Source organism: Sinocyclocheilus rhinocerous, unplaced genomic scaffold (assembly GCF_001515625.1).
Source record: "Sinocyclocheilus rhinocerous isolate Xijiao unplaced genomic scaffold, SAMN03320098_v1.1 scaffold307, whole genome shotgun sequence".
NCBI classification, from domain to species: domain Eukaryota; kingdom Metazoa; phylum Chordata; class Actinopteri; order Cypriniformes; family Cyprinidae; genus Sinocyclocheilus; species Sinocyclocheilus rhinocerous.
In genome coordinates, this window is record NW_015662942.1 from 34520 (window position 1) to 41795 (window position 7276).

At 37.6% G+C, this 7276-nt stretch overlaps 1 long non-coding RNA gene across 3 annotated transcripts in view; it reads left to right on the forward strand.

Moving 5' to 3' along the window:
- Window positions 1-7276, forward strand: part of LOC107728506 (uncharacterized) — a 77410-nt gene that overhangs the window by 5112 nt on the left and 65022 nt on the right. For all 3 annotated transcript variants that reach the window (XR_001638482.1, XR_001638480.1, XR_001638481.1), the window contains exon 3: window positions 1832-2022. This is a non-coding gene — a long non-coding RNA (uncharacterized LOC107728506). The remainder of the gene's footprint in view (window positions 1-1831; window positions 2023-7276) is intronic.

A 7276-nucleotide genomic window follows, 5' to 3' on the forward strand; every position in this document is an offset into this window, starting at 1 on the left:
CTATGGTTTATTCCAGCCGCGCCACGCACGTTTCTGAAGCGGCTCTCTTTGCTGCTTCTGTAAAGATACACGCAAAAAGCCTCCTTTGAATAAATATAGCCAAAATCCGTTGCCATGACTTATCGCGAGAGGCAAAAGGTTACGTTTTAGTCGCATAACATTGGTTAACGGAAACGCTGTCATTTGGCAATACTTTTTGATCGACATTTATAAAATATCGCAGAAGTTTTGCGCAAATCTGTAATGGAAACGCGCCTACTGTCCTGCAGCGTTTAGCTCCAACCCCAATTAAACACACCTGAACCAGCTAATCAAGGTCTCGCTACACTAGGCATGCTAGAAACTTGTAGGCAGGTGTGTTGAGGCAAGTTGGAGCCAAGTTCTGCAGAACAGTGGCCCTCCAAGACCGAGTTTGGAAACCCCTGCTCAGTGGATAATTGATTGTGTAAAGCAGGGGTGTCCAATCCTGCTCCTGGAGGGCCACGGGCCTGAGTTCAGTCCCGACCCCAATATAACACACCTGTATCAGCTAATCGGGGTCTTCATAATTACTAACCAACTTCCAGGCAGGTTTGTTGGAGCTTTTTCTTTTTGATTTGTAAAGGGATCATGAACTGCATTATTATTAGTAGTAGTGTTGTTGTTGTATGTTCCATGAAGTCAAATTATGTTAAGGTTTTTGCATGAAAAGCACTCCTAATTTAGAATATAATACCAGAGGTGACACTTCTCCGGGAAAGTCAGACCTCGCGTTCGCGGGACAGCACTGGCGAAATCTTCCAACTGAACCGTAGCTAAGGTTTATCCAAAAAAGTGGCTAGGTTTGTCAGTATGAATATTCTATGGAAAAAAGCCGCTAAAAGGGTCTGAAAGTTGCTAAATGTAGTGCTAAAGTGGCGCTCGTGTGTGTGTGTGTGAGATGCGGGAGCTGATGACAGGGGGCGGTGGATATTTGTGGCGGCCAATGTGGATACTGTGGAGGAGTTCTACTGTGTCATCACGTTCTACAGCTTCAGTTTGGGAACTTTCACGCTTAGTAACACATACAGCTGTTCCCTCACCACAGTGCAACAGTGAAAAGGGACCTTTTTCAAACAGTGTCGCGTTCCGAACGTTGTTTAAGCGACATAGTATTGCGGTATTGTGAAAATTCATATCATAACAAAAAGAAACACCGGTATTCGGTATGAACGGGTATACCGCCCAGCACTACCTCCAAAGCTCTCTCAAGCACCACCAGCTGGTCGTTTTCAGAAGAGCACCAGGCATTGTCAGCTGGCTAAAAACACTCTGCTGGACACATGTTAATGTTTTAATTTATTGTTAGGCATATAGCCCATTAGTCTCTTATGCATTTGTGCAATATAAGTTTGCAAACCTGAGAATTAAGTTGAAAGTATTCCACACCATTCCTAGATACGTAATTTGTGTAGCTGTAATTCATAGGCGGGGAATATGCTAATTGTGAATGAGCGTGCATGCACGCCCTATTTCCGAATGATTGGAATTCATTAACATACACGCATTTAACTATGAAATGTGACCTTTACGAAGTATTTGTGAATCCGGAGGAGAGTTTTGGGGAAGGTCCGTTTTACGCGTAAATTACTCAGAATGTACTCGTATATTTACGAATGTTTTATGAATGAGGCCCATTATGTTTAAAAAGAAGCTCATTTTCTACTAATGTTTTTGAGTGTTTCTACATCATTGGGAGCCTAGTGAAACTTGGTGAAAAAGGCTTGTAAAACTTTTGGTTTGGTGAAAATATTTGGAAATCATGACTATTGCCATTGTTTTAACAGAGTATCTTTGTGTTGCATCTTCACAGATTCCTGTGCCGAAGGACTTCCCACCCTCCAATACCGCCCCGCAGCTTTTCCCGCATTGCTATGAGCTCACCGTGTGACCACATCGTTGCAGTAGCGTACCGCACGGCACAGTACGGACAGCTGGGCGTCAACACAGTTCCGCCTCCTCTGTACTGAAAGTGATGAGACTCGTCACCGACTCATAACAATGGTGAGTTAAAGGTCCCATATTGTCAAACGTTAACTGAGGTCTAGGGGCTATTTAACTAGCATATAAGTTTCAAAACAGTCAGTCCACAGTAAAATGCACACAGCCTGCATAAAGTAGGTGTGATTTTTCACGATCCATTGTGACTTGCGTAAAAAGGTGACGTCAGAACTACACAGTCACCGCCTTCAGTCACCACCCTGAGCCATGGGCGTAGCTTGTGGGGGGGCCAGGGGGGCCTGGCTCCCCCACAGCGATTTAAGAATTGTACAAAATATTTATTGATATAGTTTTTTCTGTGAAGTAAAACTGCATATAATGCAGTTAATAATACATGTAAAAGTGAATACATTTTAAATTGTTATTGTAAGTAAATTAATAAATCAAGACAAACTTAACGTCTCCCTCAAGCTCATTTGCGTAAGAATTGTCACATGACGAATCTGCATTTTGGTGGATAATAGACATAACGGTAATTCTTGCCTGTTGTGTGGAATAAAATGATGTTCTGCGTTTTTAACAACATACACGAACTGCAGAGAAATCTGGAGACAAGGAAAAACTCCGATGAAGATATTAGTGCCGTGCTTGATTCCAGACCCGGACGATCAGATAAAGGTGATCCACAGGACGCAGCCGGTTTAGCCGCACACTACTTTTATGCCGACCATTTACATCCAAATGTTATTTAATTTTCACAGAACACAACCTTTAAATAGATTTTAGAATATAAACTGTTTATCGTCTATTCAATAAGACTAAACAAAAAGTGTGCGCCTCATTGTGCATCAACTTGAATCAAGGCCAACAAATGTCTGTTTTAAAAACAGTGGATGAGTAATTCACTCCTTGATTTGCTTAATAAAAGCCTCCTTTGAGATCGTTTTGACAGACATGTTTATTGTGCATTTTAAACGTGTATAGTGTGGCAAAATAGAAGCGCAGCTGTAATTCGTGGGCAATGTATGTGGTTACCATGACAACCTCACGCACTTGCCACTGCTCTGTGAATGTGAATATGTAGATTTACTATAGTAAAAGTAAAATGTGTTTGAAAGTACGTCTGACCAAATCCATCGGTTCGGTTTGGCCCCCCCAAACTCAAACGTCAAGCTACGCCTATGCCCTGAGCACCGCCCACCGTCCCACTCTCCTTTTGCCAAACCCCCAGACAACATCGCGTCCATGCTATTGCGGAGTAACGACAACACGGAAACGTGTCGAAAAGGTTAACTTTAACCACGAAACCAGATCGGTCGACCTGTAACGGTACACTCTCACTCAAAGGATGGACGATCTGACAGGATCGTTACTATGAGGTGGATCACATCTAACGTGTATAGTAAAGACAAACTCACCGTGTCTATCTAGTCATGATGAAGATGTATATACATTTCAATTTCAGCAGGCAACTGTTTTTACAGCTACATTATTGTTCCAGCCCCAATTAATCACAACAATGTATATCCAATTCCAAATGCTTATATATAAATCGTCAGTTTGTTGTTTCACACACATGCACACAGACATTATTTGATACACGACATAGTCGTGAGATGCAAGAAACATAGACGTATGGCAAGAAATGTGTAGACGCGCCCATAACAACAAAAGACAATACTTTATTGAACCTTTTCTGATAAGAAGTGTGCGCTGCAAAGGCGAGCATTTTTGACGATCGCTTCTGTCCAGTCCGCTTGTTTTATCACGTTTAACCACAGCCGTCGTCGGTTTTTTTGTGTGGCAGTGGCAGCAGATATGTGATCAAAATTGTAATTTGAGGCTGTATTACGTCGATTCTAGCACCCAACATCACAACGAGGTGATATTTGAAGCTCCTTATGTAGCCGAATCTGCGCTGGTTTGAATGGGCCGCTTCCAGTTTCCCCTTTGTTTTGCTGCCTCCAGCTAGCGCCGTGACGTCGGCTGACCCTAGTTACCTGTGGTTGGCCTGGCGGTGCGTCACTCAGAACACAACGGGCCAATCAGAAGAGAGGCTCATGAATATTAATTAGACGGGCCAAAATCGACCTGTTCTCAGCAGAGCTCCTGAGAGGAGCTGTAAAAATATATTGAGATGGTTGTTGGTGCACCGCAAATATATATCCTTAAGGACATGAAAAGCTCAAATAAAACTCCAGAAAGGTGTACAATATGTGACCTTTAAAGTTAATGATTAAATTAATAAATTGATTGACATGATTTGAGTAGAAATAATTTTCCTAGTTTAAAAGCGTTTACAAAATCAGCCTTAAAAGAGCATGCTGACAGCTGCAAGACTTGTAGCTGGATGTTCCGCAGCTGAAGGTTGTATTTATGTACATTTTTCTGCACCAGACAAACTGCTGATACTTGGGTCCAAAAAGTTCCAGTTGGGTTTCATTGCTCCTTAAAGCCGAGAACACACTTCACGACTGTCAGGCCGATTATGAATGGCGTTTGGTCTTGAGGACGGATCGTGCCCAGTCGGACACGGGTCTGTTCCAGTTGGGCTCAGTCGCTGTTTGCAGTGGGCAGAAAAATGTGCATAGTGTGTGGTGTGTAAAGAGTATAATCATAGAATTGAAGAACCAGTCATTGCCAGTCGTTTTCACAAAGATTTGTTTAAACGTGTTTAATATTTGCAACTGACACCAAATGTATGCGGCTATGCAGTGGAGATGCTCACTGTTAAACATCATTCAGCATTGGTTTTGTAAAAAAAAAAAAAAAGTGTTTATTACAAGAAAAATCTCGATTGTTCTTGATGTGATTGATTTGTCGTCTGTCTTTTAATTCATAAGTGAACACTTCAAATGTAAGTCGTTTAGTCGAAGAAAGTTGAGCCTAAATTATGTCAGTGATTCTGTCATGTGAAAGATTATCAATAATTGTTTTAATTTCCATCTGCAGTCTAATAAAAGTGAAGAAAAAAATAGCTTAGAGCCCTATCTATAGACTACAAGCTAATTCCATTTTTTCTTAACTTGTTACTTCTTAGAATTTAAGAAGAATATGAAATCAACTTTAGGCTATGCTAACAAATTGTCTTCATAATGAATATACGGTAACGCTTTATAATAACTTTCATGAATAAATGGTTAACAAACATTATATAATACTTAACAGATCCTTAGTTAACGTTAACAAATGTCATTGAACTTTCAATGCATTTTAAAAATGAAAAAATGATTTGAACAGAAATTGTACAATATTTACAAGCTTATTTGTGAATGTACTTTTGAACGTTTACAAATGTCATTAAAGTTCAGTTCACACACATGCACTGGCTAATGCTCATTTGTACATTTACAAATGTTGTGAAAATAGAAGTTAATTAGTAATATTATAGCTTAATTTAGCACTTAAAGTATTCATGTTAATATATTCATTAAGTCATAATCACAGTCTGTAAAGCTCATGTATTTGGCCTTTGGTTGTTGTGTAGACTTGTACTATTTGCACATCTTAAATGATTGATTAATAATTTGTTAATGTTTTTGCGGTACCCAATCTAAAGTGGAAAGTATTGTCGTCTGTCTTTTAATTCATAAGTGAGCACTTCAAATGTAAGTCGTTTAGTCGAAGAAAGTTGAGCCTAAATTATGTCAGTGATTCTGTCATTTGAAAGATTATCAATAATTATTTTAATTTCCATCTGCAGTCTAATAAAAGTGAAGAAAAAAATAGGTTAGAGCCCTATCTATAGACTACAAGCTAATTCCATTTTTTCTTAACTTGTTACTTCTTAGAATTGAAGAAGAATATTAAATCAACTTTAGGCTATGCTAACAAATTGTCTTCATAATGAATATACGGTAACGCTTTATAATAACTTTCATGAATAAATGGTTAACAAACATTATATAATACTTAACAGATCCTTAGTTAACGTTAACAAATGTCATTGAACTTTCAATGCATTTTAAAAATGAAAAAATGATTTGAACAGAAATTGTACAATATTTACAAGCTTATTTGTGAATGTACTTTTGAACGTTTACAAATGTCATTAAAGTTCAGTTCACACACATGCACTGGCTAATGCTCATTTGTACATTTACAAATGTTGTGAAAATAGAAGTTAATTAGTAATATATATTATAGCTTAATTAAGTACTTAAAGTATTCATGTTAATATATTCATTAAGTCATAATCACAGTCTGTAAAGCTCATGTATTTGGCCTTTGGTTGTTGTGTAGACTTGTACTATTTGCACATCTTAAATGATTGATTAATAATTTGTTAATGTTTTTGCGGTACCCAATCTAAAGTGGAAAGTATTCATCAATTGTAAATGTTTATAAACATTGAGTAATCATTAGTACCTTTATGAGCAGTCATTTTGATGGCAAAAAGTGTCCCAAATGAGCTGAAATCACCGTATTTTCACACGTTTACAAATCGTGTATTAATTTTGTTAATGTTTTTGCGGTACCCAATCTAACGTGGAGACTATTCATCATTTTTAAATGTTTATAAACATTTCCTAATTGTATGATCTTTATTGGCACTGGACTTGTAGCTACTTTAACAATGTTTGCGTAAAGGGTGGTTAGGTAAGTTTAGTTAAAGACATATGACACGTTGTAATTTGGGTGGCAAAATGTTTTTTTTTTTTTTTTATCAGCTCAACACGTATATTAGTTTACTATTGTGTATCATTAAACTGAATATTCCTTGAGTCATACATCAACAGGAGGGGGGTAAAAAAGAAAATTTCCAGAAAATACTTCATTTATCAAAACAATGTAATATAAACCGATCAAATGGTGTTCCGTTGTAGTAAACCAATTGACCCCTGCACACTGTTGATCCCTCACCCAACCCAGTTTGGCGTGTCCCTAACCTTACCCGTATCACACCTCAACAGCAGCAGAGGTGTTGTGCATGAACAAAAGCTTTTAATGATTGTATAACGTGTTAAAATCATTAGTATATTTTGAAGATGTGCATGATCATATCATATATGAATGAGAAGTTGAATGACGTTTGTAAGCATTTTAATTGACAAGAAATGTTAATTATTAGGTCATGTTTAATACGTTTATTAGTAAACATTAACAAGCACATTATTTCACGTTTGTAGATATGTGAATATATATGAAGTAATGATCCGTTAAGCATTACATAATGTTTGTTAATGATTTCTGAATGAAAGTTATTATAAAGTGTTATGGAATATACAAGCATAATGAATATCCTAGCTAATGAAATAAATTTTTATATATATATATATATATAGTGCCTTGCGAAAGTATTCATACCCCTTCATTT